The sequence below is a fragment of the Taudactylus pleione genome, unplaced genomic scaffold (genome assembly GCF_031769625.1).
Source record: "Taudactylus pleione unplaced genomic scaffold, aTauple2 ptg000148l, whole genome shotgun sequence".
NCBI classification, from domain to species: domain Eukaryota; kingdom Metazoa; phylum Chordata; class Amphibia; order Anura; family Myobatrachidae; genus Taudactylus; species Taudactylus pleione.
The window spans coordinates 3253056-3268192 of record NW_028284550.1 but is presented as its reverse complement, the minus strand read 5'-3'; positions in this window follow the sequence as shown (position 1 = coordinate 3268192).

Here is a 15137-nt window from a genome sequence, read left to right as displayed (position 1 = left end):
ACACTCACAAAAACACACAAAAATAAACACACAAAACACACAAAAACAAATACACAGAAAAACAAACACACACACAAAAACACACAGAAAAACAAACACACACAAAACACACACACAAAAACAAACACACACAAAACACACACACAAAAACAAACACACACAAAAACAAACACAAAAAACAGACAGAAAAACAAACACACACACAAAAACACACACACAAACAAACACACACTCACAAAAACACACAAAAACAAACACAAAAACACACAAAAACAAATACACACACACAAACACACTCAAAAACACACAGAAAAACACACAAAAACAAACACACAGAAAAAAAAACACACAAAAACACACACGCAAAAACACACACACACACAAAAACACACGCAAAAACACAGAAAAACTAACACACACACAAAAACACACACAAAAACACACAAAAACACACACGCAAAAACACACACACACACACACAAAAACACACACAAAAACAAACACACAAATACACACACAAAAACACACACACAAAAACACACACACAAAAATAAACACACACAAAAACAAACACACACACAAAAACACACATAAAAACAAACACACACAAAAACACATAAAAACAAACACACACAAAAACACACACACAAACACACACACAAAAACAAACACACAAAAATAAACACACACAAAAACAAACACACACACAAAAACACACAGAAAAACAAACACACACACAAAAACACATAAAAACAAACACACACAAAAACACACACACAAACACACACACAAAAACAAACACACAAAAATACATGAAAACAAACACACACAAAAACAAACACACACACACAAACACAAACTCAAACACACTCAAAAACACACAGAAAAACACACAAAAACAAACACACAGAAAAAAAAACACACAAAAACACACACACACAAAAACACACACACACACAAAAACACACGCAAAAACACACACAAAAACAAACACAAGACACACACAAAAACAAACACACTCACAAAAACACACAAAAACAAACACACAAAAACAAACACACACAGAAAAACACACAGAAAAACAAACACACACACAAAAACAAACACACAAAAACAAACACACACAAAAACAAACACACAAAAACACACACACAAAAACAAACACATGCACAAAAACAAACACAAAAACAAACACACTTAAAAACAAACACACACAAAAACAAATACACACAAAAACAAACACACTAAAACAAACACACACAAAAGCATACAGAAAAACAAACACACACACAAAAACACACAAACACACACAAAAACAAACACACAAAAACAAACACACACACAAAAACACACAGAAAAACAAACACACACAAACACACAAAAACACACAAACACACAGAAAAACAAACACACACAAACACACAAAAACACACAAACACACACACAAAAACAAACTCACACTCACAAAAACACACAAAAACAAACACACAGAAAAAAAACACACACACAAAAACACACAGAAAAACAAACACACACACAAAAACAAACACACAAAAACAAACACACAAAAACAAACACAAAAACAAACACACTCACAAAAACACACAAAAACAAACACAAAAAAACAAACACACACTCAAAAACACACAGAAAAACAAACACACACACAAAAACACACACACAAAAACACACACACAAAAACAAACACATACACAAAAACAAACACACAAAAACACACAAAAACAAACACAAAAGCAAACACACACACAAAAACAAACACACACAAAAACACACACACAAAACACACAAAAACAAATACACAGAAAAACAAACACACACACAAAAACACACAGAAAAACAAACACACACAAAACACACACACAAAAACAAACACACACAAAACACACACACAAAAACAAACACACACAAAAACAAACACAAAAAACAGACAGAAAAACAAACACACACACAAAAACACACACACAAACAAACACACACTCACAAAAACACACAAAAACAAACACAAAAACACACAAAAACAAATACACACACACAAACACAAACACACTCAAAAACACACAGAAAAAAAAACACACAAAAACACACACGCAAAAACACAAACACACACAAAAACACACGCAAAAACACACACAAAAACAAATACAAGACACACACAAAAACAAACACACTCACAAAAACACACAAAAACAAACACACAAAAACAAACACACACAGAAAAACACATAGAAAAACAAACACACACACAAAAACAAACACACAAAAACAAACACACACAAAAACAAACACACAAAAACACACACACAAAAACAAACACATGCACAAAAATAAACACAAAAACAAACACACACAAAAACAAACACACACAAAAACACACACACAAAACACACAAAAACAAATACACACAAAAACAAACACACAAAAACAAACACACACAAAAGCATACAGAAAAACAAACACACACACAAAAACAAACACACACTCAAAAACACACAGAAAAACACAGAAAAACTAACACACACACAAAAACACACACAAAAACACACACGCAAAAACACACACAAAAACACACACAAAAACAAACACACTTAAAAACAAACACACACAAAAACAAATACACACAAAAACAAACACACTAAAACAAACACACACAAAAGCATACAGAAAAACAAACACACACACAAAAACACATGCAAAAACACACACACAAATACACACACAAAAACACACACAAAAACACACAGTCACACAAAAACACACACAAAAAACACACACACACACACAAAAACACACACAAAAACAAACACACACACAAACACACACAAAAACAAACACACTCAAAAACACACACAAAAACAAACACACACACAAAAACAAACACGCAAAACACACACACACACACAAACACATGCAAAAACACACACAAAACCACACAAACACATACAAAAACAAACACACAAAAACAAACATGAAAAACACACACACACACACACAAAAATAAACACATACACAAAAACAAACACACAAAAACACACACAAAAACAAACACGCACACAAAAACAAACACACACACAAGCACCTCACAATCAAAATCAAACAAACACCTCACAAACTACACACACACAAAAACACACACACACACACACAAAAACACATGCAAAAACACACACACAAAAACAAACACACACAAAAATAGATGCAAAAACACACAAACACACAAAAACACACACAAAAACAAACACACAAAAACACACACAAAAACACACACACAAAAACACACACACACAAACACAAACACACAAAAATACATGAAAACACACACACACAAAAACAAACACAAAAACACACAAAAACAAACACACACACAAAAACACACAAACACACACAAAAACAAACACACACTCACAAAAACATACAAAAACAAACACACACAAACACAAACTCAAACACACACTCAAAAACACACAGAAAAACACACAAAAACAAACACACATACAAAAACACACACAAAAACGCAAACGCAAAAACACACACACACACACACAAAAACACACACACAACAACACATGCATAAACACACACACAAAAACAAACACACAAAAACACACACAAAAACACACACACAAAAACACACACACACAATAACAAACAAACACATACACAAAAACAAACACACAAAAATACATGAAAACAAACACACACAAAAACAAACACAAAAACACACAAAAACAAATACACACACAAACAAAAACTCAAACACACTCAAAAACACACAGAAAAACACACAAAAACAAACACAGAAAAAAAACACACAAAAACACACAAACAAAAACAAACACACACAAAAACACACACACAAAACACACAAAAACAAATACACAGAAAAACAAACACACACACAAAAACACACAGAAAAACAAACACACAAAAACACACACAAAAACACACACACAAAACCACACACACACAAACACAAACACACAAAAATACATGAAAACACACACACACAAAAACAAACACAAAAACACACAAAAACAAACACACACACAAAAACACACAAACACACACAAAAACAAACACACACTCACAAAAACATACAAAAACAAACACACACAAACACAAACTCAAACACACACTCAAAAACACACAGAAAAACACACAAAAACAAACACACATACAAAAACACACACAAAAACGCAAACGCAAAAACACACACACACACACACAAAAACACACACACAACAACACATGCATAAACACACACACAAAAACAAACACACAAAAACACACACAAAAACACACACACAAAAACACACACACACAATAACAAACAAACACATACACAAAAACAAACACACAAAAATACATGAAAACAAACACACACAAAAACAAACACAAAAACACACAAAAACAAATACACACACAAACAAAAACTCAAACACACTCAAAAACACACAGAAAAACACACAAAAACAAACACAGAAAAAAAACACACAAAAACACACAAACAAAAACAAACACACACAAAAACACACACACAAAACACACAAAAACAAATACACAGAAAAACAAACACACACACAAAAACACACAGAAAAACAAACACACACAAAAAACACACACACAAAAACAAACACACACAAAACACACACACAAAAACAAACACACACAAAAACAAACACAAAAAACAGACAGAAAAACAAACACACACACAAAAACACACACACAAACAAACACACACTCACAAAAACACACAAAAACAAACACAAAAACACACAAAAACAAATACACACACACTCAAAAACACACAGAAAAACACACAAAAACAAACACACAGAAAAAAAAAACACACAAAAACACACACGCAAAAACACACACACACACACACAAAAACACACAGAAAAACAAACACACACAAACACACAAAAACACACAAACACACAGAAAAACAAACACACACAAACACACAAAAACACACAAACACACACACAAAAACAAACTCACACTCACAAAAACACACAAAAACAAACACACAGAAAAAAAACACACACACAAAAACACACAGAAAAACAAACACACACACAAAAACAAACACACAAAAACAAACACACAAAAACAAACACAAAAACAAACACACTCACAAAAACACACAAAAACAAACACAAAAAAACAAACACACACTCAAAAACACACAGAAAAACAAACACACACACAAAAACACACACACAAAAACACACACACAAAAACAAACACATACACAAAAACAAACACACAAAAACAAACACAAAAGCAAACACACACACAAAAACAAACACACACAAAAACACACACACAAAACACACAAAAACAAATACACAGAAAAACAAACACACACACAAAAACACACAGAAAAACAAACACACACAAAACACACACACAAAAACAAACACAAAAAACAGACAGAAAAACAAACACACACACAAAAACACACACACAAACAAACACACACTCACAAAAACACACAAAAACAAACACAAAAACACACAAAAACAAATACACACACACAAACACAAACACACTCAAAAACACACAGAAAAATACACAAAAACAAACACACAGAAAAAAAAACACACAAAAACACACACGCAAAAACACACACACACACACAAAAACACACGCAAAAACACACACAAAAACAAATACAAGACACACACAAAAACAAACACACTCACAAAAACACACAAAAACAAACACACAAAAACAAACACACACAGAAAAACACATAGAAAAACAAACAAACACACAAAAACAAACACACACAAAAACAAACACACAAAAACACACACACAAAAACAAACACATGCACAAAAATAAACACAAAAACAAACACACACAAAAACACACACACAAAACACACAAAAACAAATACACACAAAAACAAACACACAAAAACAAACACACACAAAAGCATACAGAAAAACAAACACACACACAAAAACAAACACACACTCAAAAACACACAGAAAAAGCACAGAAAAACTAACACACACACAAAAACACACACAAAAACACACAAAAACACACACGCAAAAACACACACACACACACACACACAAAAACACACACAAAAACAAACACACAAATACACACACAAAAACACACACACAAAAATAAACACACACAAAAACAAACACACACACAAAAACACACAGAAAAACAAACACACACAAAAACACATAAAAACAAACACACACAAAAACACACACACAAACACACACACAAAAACAAACACACAAAAATAAACACACACAAAAACAAACACACACACAAAAACACACAGAAAAACAAACACACACACAAAAACACATAAAAACAAACACACACAAAAACACACACACAAACACACACACAAAAACAAACACACAAAAATACATGAAAACAAACACACACAAAAACAAACACACACACACAAACACAAACTCAAACACACTCAAAAACACACAGAAAAACACACAAAAACAAACACACAGAAAAAAAAAAAACACAAAAACACACACACAAAAACACACACACACACACACAAAAACACACGCAAAAACACACACAAAAACAAACACAAGACACACACAAAAACAAACACACTCACAAAAACACACAAAAACACACAAAAACAAACACACACAGAAAAACACACAGAAAAACAAACACACACACAAAAACAAACACACAAAAACAAACACACACAAAAACAAACACACAAAAACACACACACAAAAACAAACACATGCACAAAAACAAACACAAAAACAAACACACTTAAAAACAAACACACACAAAAACAAATACACACAAAAACAAACACACTAAAACAAACACACACAAAAGCATACAGAAAAACAAACACACACACAAAAACACACAAACACACACAAAAACAAACACACAAAAACAAACACACACACAAAAACACACAGAAAAACAAACACACACAAACACACAAAAACACACAAACACACAGAAAAACAAACACACACAAACACACAAAAACACACAAACACACACACAAAAACAAACTCACACTCACAAAAACACACAAAAACAAACACACAGAAAAAAAACACACACACAAAAACACACAGAAAAACAAACACACACACAAAAACAAACACACAAAAACAAACACACAAAAACAAACAGAAAAACAAACACACTCACAAAAACACACAAAAACAAACACAAAAAAACAAACACACACTCAAAAACACACAGAAAAACAAACACACACACAAAAACACACACACAAAAACACACACACAAAAACAAACACATACACAAAAACAAACACACAAAAACACACAAAAAGAAACACAAAAGCAAACACACACACAAAAACAAACACACACAAAAACACACACACAAAACACACAAAAAACAAATACACAGAAAAACAAACACACACACAAAAACACACAGAAAAACAAACACACACAAAACACACACACAAAAACAAACACACACAAAACACACACACAAAAACAAACACACACAAAAACAAACACAAAAAACAGACAGAAAAACAAACACACACACAAAAACACACACACAAACAAACACACACTCACAAAAACACACAAAAACAAACACAAAAACACACAAAAACAAATACACACACACAAACACAAACACACTCAAAAACACACAGAAAAAAAAACACACAAAAACACACACGCAAAAACACACACACACACACAAAAACACACGCAAAAACACACACAAAAACAAATACAAGACACACACAAAAACAAACACACTCACAAAAACACACAAAAACAAACACACAAAAACAAACACACACAGAAAAACACATAGAAAAACAAACACACACACAAAAACAAACACACAAAAACAAACACACACAAAAACAAACACACAAAAACACACACACAAAAACAAACACATGCACAAAAATAAACACAAAAACAAACACACACAAAAACAAACACACACAAAAACACACACACAAAACACACAAAAACAAATACACACAAAAACAAACACACAAAAACAAACACACACAAAAGCATACAGAAAAACAAACACACACACAAAAACAAACACACACTCAAAAACACACAGAAAAACACAGAAAAACTAACACACACACAAAAACACACACAAAAACACACAAAAACACACACGCAAAAACACACACAAAAACACACACAAAAACAAACACACTTAAAAACAAACACACACAAAAACAAATACACACAAAAACAAACACACTAAAACAAACACACACAAAAGCATACAGAAAAACAAACACACACACAAAAACACATGCAAAAACACACACACGAATACACACACAAAAACACACACAAAAACACACAGTCACACAAAAACACACACAAAAAACACACACACACACACAAAAACACACACAAAAACAAACACACACACAAACACACACAAAAACAAACACACTCAAAAACACACACAAAAACAAACACACACACAAAAACAAACACGCAAAACACACACACACACACAAACACATGCAAAAACACACACAAAACCACACAAACACATACAAAAACAAACACACAAAAACAAACACGCACACAAAAACAACACACACAAAAAAAAAAAAAAAACACAAAAACAAAAACAAACACAAAAACAAACACACACACAAAAACAAACACACACACAAGCACCTCACAATCAAAATCAAACAAACACCTCACAAACTACACACACACAAAAACACACACACACACACACAAAAACACATGCAAAAACACACACACAAAAACAAACACACACAAAAATAGATGCAAAAACACACAAACACACAAAAACACACACAAAAACAAACACACAAAACACACACAAAAACACACACACAAAACCACACACACACAAACAAAAACACACAAAAATACATGAAAACACACACACACAAAAACAAACACAAAAACACACAAAAACAAACACACACACAAAAACACACAAACACACACAAAAACAAACACACACTCACAAAAACATACAAAAACAAACACACACAAACACAAACTCAAACACACACTCAAAAACACACAGAAAAACACACAAAAACAAACACACATACAAAAACACACACAAAAACGCAAACGCAAAAACACACACACACACACACACAAAAACACACACACAACAACACATGCATAAACACACACACAAAAACAAACACACAAAAACACACACAAAAACACACACACAAAAACACACACACACAAAAACAAACACACAAAAACAAACACACACAAAAGCATACAGAAAAACAAACACACACACAAAAACAAACACACACTCAAAAACACACAGAAAAACACAGAAAAACTAACACACACACAAAAACACACACAAAAACACACAAAAACACACACGCAAAAACACACACACACACACACACAAAAACACACACAAAAACAAACACACAAATACACACACAAAAACACACACACAAAAACACACACACAAAAATAAACACACACAAAAACAAACACACACACAAAAACACACAGAAAAACAAACACACACAAAAACACATAAAAACAAACACACACAAAAACACACACACAAACACACACACAAAAACAAACACACAAAAATAAACACACACAAAAACAAACACACACACAAAAACACACAGAAAAACAAACAAACACACAAAAACACATAAAAACAAACACACACAAAAACACACACACACACACAAACACAAACTCAAACACACTCAAAAACACACAGAAAAACACACAAAAACAAACACACAGAAAAAAAAAACACACAAAAACACACACACAAAAACACACACACACACACAAAAACACACGCAAAAACACACACAAAAACAAACACAAGACACACACAAAAACAAAACACACTCACAAAAACACACAAAAACAAACACACAAAAACAAACACACACAGAAAAACACACACAAAAACAAACACACAAAAACAAACACACAAAAACAAACACAAAAACAAACACACTCACAAAAACACACAAAAACAAACACAAAAAAACAAACACACACTCAAAAACACACAGAAAAACAAACACACACACAAAAACACACACACAAAAACACACACACAAAAACAAACACATACACAAAAACAAACACACAAAAATACATGAAAACAAACACACACAAAAACAAACACAAAAACACACAAAAACAAATACACACACACAAACACAAACTCAAACACACTCAAAAACACACAAAAACAAACACACAGAAAAAAAAAAACACACAAAAACACACACGCAAAAACACACACACACACAAAAACACACGCAAAAACACACACAAAAACAAACACAAGACACACACAAAAACAAACACACTCACAAAAATACACAAAAACAAACACACAAAAACAAACACACACAGAAAAACACACAGAAAAACAAACACACACACAAAAACAAACACACAAAAACAAACACACACAAAAACAAACACACAAAAACACACACACAAAAACAAACACATGCACAAAAACAAACACAAAAACAAACACACTTAAAAACAAACACACACAAAACAAATACACACAAAAACAAACACACTAAAACAAACACACACAAAAGCATACAGAAAAACAAACACACACACAAAAACACACAAACACACACAAACACACACACAAAAACAAACTCACACTCACAAAAACACACAAAAACAAACACACAGAAAAAAAACACACACACAAAAACACACAGAAAAACAAACACACACACAAAAACAAACACACAAAAACAAACACACAAAAACAAACAGAAAAACAAACACACTCACAAAAACACACAAAAACAAACACAAAAAAACAAACACACACTCAAAAACACACAGAAAAACAAACACACACACAAAAACACACACACAAAAACACACACACAAAAACAAACACATACACAAAAACAAACACACAAAAACACACAAAAAGAAACACAAAAGCAAACACACACACAAAAACAAACACACACAAAAACACACACACAAAACACACAAAAACAAATACACAGAAAAACAAACACACACACAAAAACACACAGAAAAACAAACACACACAAAACACACACACAAAAACAAACACACACAAAACACACACACAAAAACAAACACACACAAAAACAAACACAAAAAACAGACAGAAAAACAAACACACACACAAAAACACACACACAAACAAACACACACTCACAAAAACACACAAAAACAAACACAAAAACACACAAAAACAAATACACACACACAAACACAAACACACTCAAAAACACACAGAAAAACACACAAAAACAAACACACAGAAAAAAAAACACACAAAAACACACACGCAAAAACACACACACACACACAAAAACACACGCAAAAACACACACAAAAACACACGCAAAAACACACACAAAAACAAATACAAGACACACACAAAAACAAACACACTCACAAAAACACACAAAAACACACACACAAAAACAAACACACAAAAACACACACACAAAAACAAACACATGCACAAAAATAAACACAAAAACAAACACACACAAAAACAAACACACACAAAAACACACACACAAAACACACAAAAACAAATACACACAAAAACAAACACACAAAAACAAACACACACAAAAGCATACAGAAAAACAAACACACACACAAAAACAAACACACACTCAAAAACACACAGAAAAACACAGAAAAACTAACACACACACAAAAACACACACAAAAACACACAAAAACACACACGCAAAAACACACACACACACACACACACAAAAACACACACAAAAACAAACACACTTAAAAACAAACACACACAAAAACAAATACACACAAAAACAAACACACTAAAACAAACACACACAAAAGCATACAGAAAAACAAACACACACACAAAAACACATGCAAAAACACACACACGAATACACACACAAAAACACACACAAAAACACACAGTCACACAAAAACACACACAAAGAACACACACACACACACAAAAACACACACAAAAACAAACACACACACAAACACACACAAAAACAAACACACTCAAAAACACACACAAAAACAAACACACACACAAAAACAAACACACACACAAAAACAAACACGCAAAACACACACACACACAAACACACGCAAAAACACACACAAAAACAAATACAAGACACACACAAAAACAAACACACTCACAAAAACACACAAAAACAAACACACAAAAACAAACACACACAGAAAAACACATAGAAAAACAAACACACACACAAAAACAAACACACAAAAACAAACACACACAAAAACAAACACACAAAAACACACACACAAAAACAAACACATGCACAAAAATAAACACAAAAACAAACACACACAAAAACAAACACACACAAAAACACACACACAAAACACACAAAAACAAATACACACAAAAACAAACACACAAAAACAAACACACACAAAAGCATACAGAAAAACAAACACACACACAAAAACAAACACACACTCAAAAACACACAGAAAAACACAGAAAAACTAACACACACACAAAAACACACACAAAAACACACAAAAACACACACGCAAAAACACACACAAAAACACACACAAAAACAAACACACTTAAAAACAAACACACACAAAAACAAATACACACAAAAACAAACACACTAAAACAAACACACACAAAAGCATACAGAAAAACAAACACACACACAAAAACACATGCAAAAACACACACACGAATACACACACAAAAACACACACAAAAACACACAGTCACACAAAAACACACACAAAAAACACACACACACACACAAAAACACACACAAAAACAAACACACACACAAACACACACAAAAACAAACACACTCAAAAACACACACAAAAACAAACACACACACAAAAACAAACACGCAAAACACACACACACACACAAACACATGCAAAAACACACACAAAACCACACAAACACATACAAAAACAAACACACAAAAACAAACACGCACACAAAAACAAACACACACAAAAAAAAAAAAAACAAACACAAAAACAAAAACAAACACAAAAACAAACACACACACAAAAACAAACACACACACAAGCACCTCACAATCAAAATCAAACAAACACCTCACAAACTACACACACACAAAAACACACACACACACACACAAAAACACATGCAAAAACACACACACAAAAACAAACACACACAAAAATAGATGCAAAAACACACAAACACACAAAAACACACACAAAAACAAACACACAAAAACACACACAAAAACACACACACAAAACCACACACACACAAACAAAAACACACAAAAATACATGAAAACACACACACACAAAAACAAACACAAAAACACACAAAAACAAACACACACACAAAAACACACAAACACACACAAAAACAAACACACACTCACAAAAACATACAAAAACAAACACACACAAACACAAACTCAAACACACACTCAAAAACACACAGAAAAACACACAAAAACAAACACACATACAAAAACACACACAAAAACGCAAACGCAAAAACACACACACACACACACACAAAAACACACACACAACAACACATGCATAAACACACACACAAAAACAAACACACAAAAACACACACAAAAACACACACACAAAAACACACACACACAAAAACAAACACACAAAAACAAACACACACAAAAGCATACAGAAAAACAAACACACACACAAAAACAAACACACACTCAAAAACACACAGAAAAACACAGAAAAACTAACACACACACAAAAACACACACAAAAACACACAAAAACACACACGCAAACACACACACACACACACACACAAAAACACACACAAAAACAAACACACAAATACACACACAAAAACACACACACAAAAACACACACACAAAAATAAACACACACAAAAACAAACACACACACAAAAACACACAGAAAAACAAACACACACAAAAACACATAAAAACAAACACACACAAAAACACACACACAAACACACACACAAAAACAAACACACAAAAATAAACACACACAAAAACAAACACACACACAAAAACACACAGAAAAACAAACAAACACACAAAAACACATAAAAACAAACACACACAAAAACACACACACACACACAAACACAAACTCAAACACACTCAAAAACACACAGAAAAACACACAAAAACAAACACACAGAAAAAAAAAACACACAAAAACACACACACAAAAACACACACACACACACAAAAACACACGCAAAAACACACACAAAAACAAACACAAGACACACACAAAAACAAACACACTCACAAAAACACACAAAAACAAACACACAAAAACAAACACACACAGAAAAACACACACAAAAACAAACACACAAAAACAAACACACAAAAACAAACACAAAAACAAACACACTCACAAAAACACACAAAAACAAACACAAAAAAACAAACACACACTCAAAAACACACAGAAAAACAAACACACACACAAAAACACACACACAAAAACACACACACAAAAACAAACACATACACAAAAACAAACACACAAAAATACATGAAAACAAACACACACAAAAACAAACACAAAAACACACAAAAACAAATACACACACACAAACACAAACTCAAACACACTCAAAAACACACAAAAACAAACACACAGAAAAAAAAAAACACACAAAAACACACACGCAAAAACACACACACACACAAAAACACACGCAAAAACACACACAAAAACAAACACAAGACACACACAAAAACAAACACACTCACAAAAATACACAAAAACAAACACACAAAAACAAACACACACAGAAAAACACACAGAAAAACAAACACACACACAAAAACAAACACACAAAAACAAACACACACAAAAACAAACACACAAAAACACACACACAAAAACAAACACATGCACAAAAACAAACACAAAAACAAACACACTTAAAAACAAACACACACAAAACAAATACACACAAAAACAAACACACTAAAACAAACACACACAAAAGCATACAGAAAAACAAACACACACACAAAAACACAC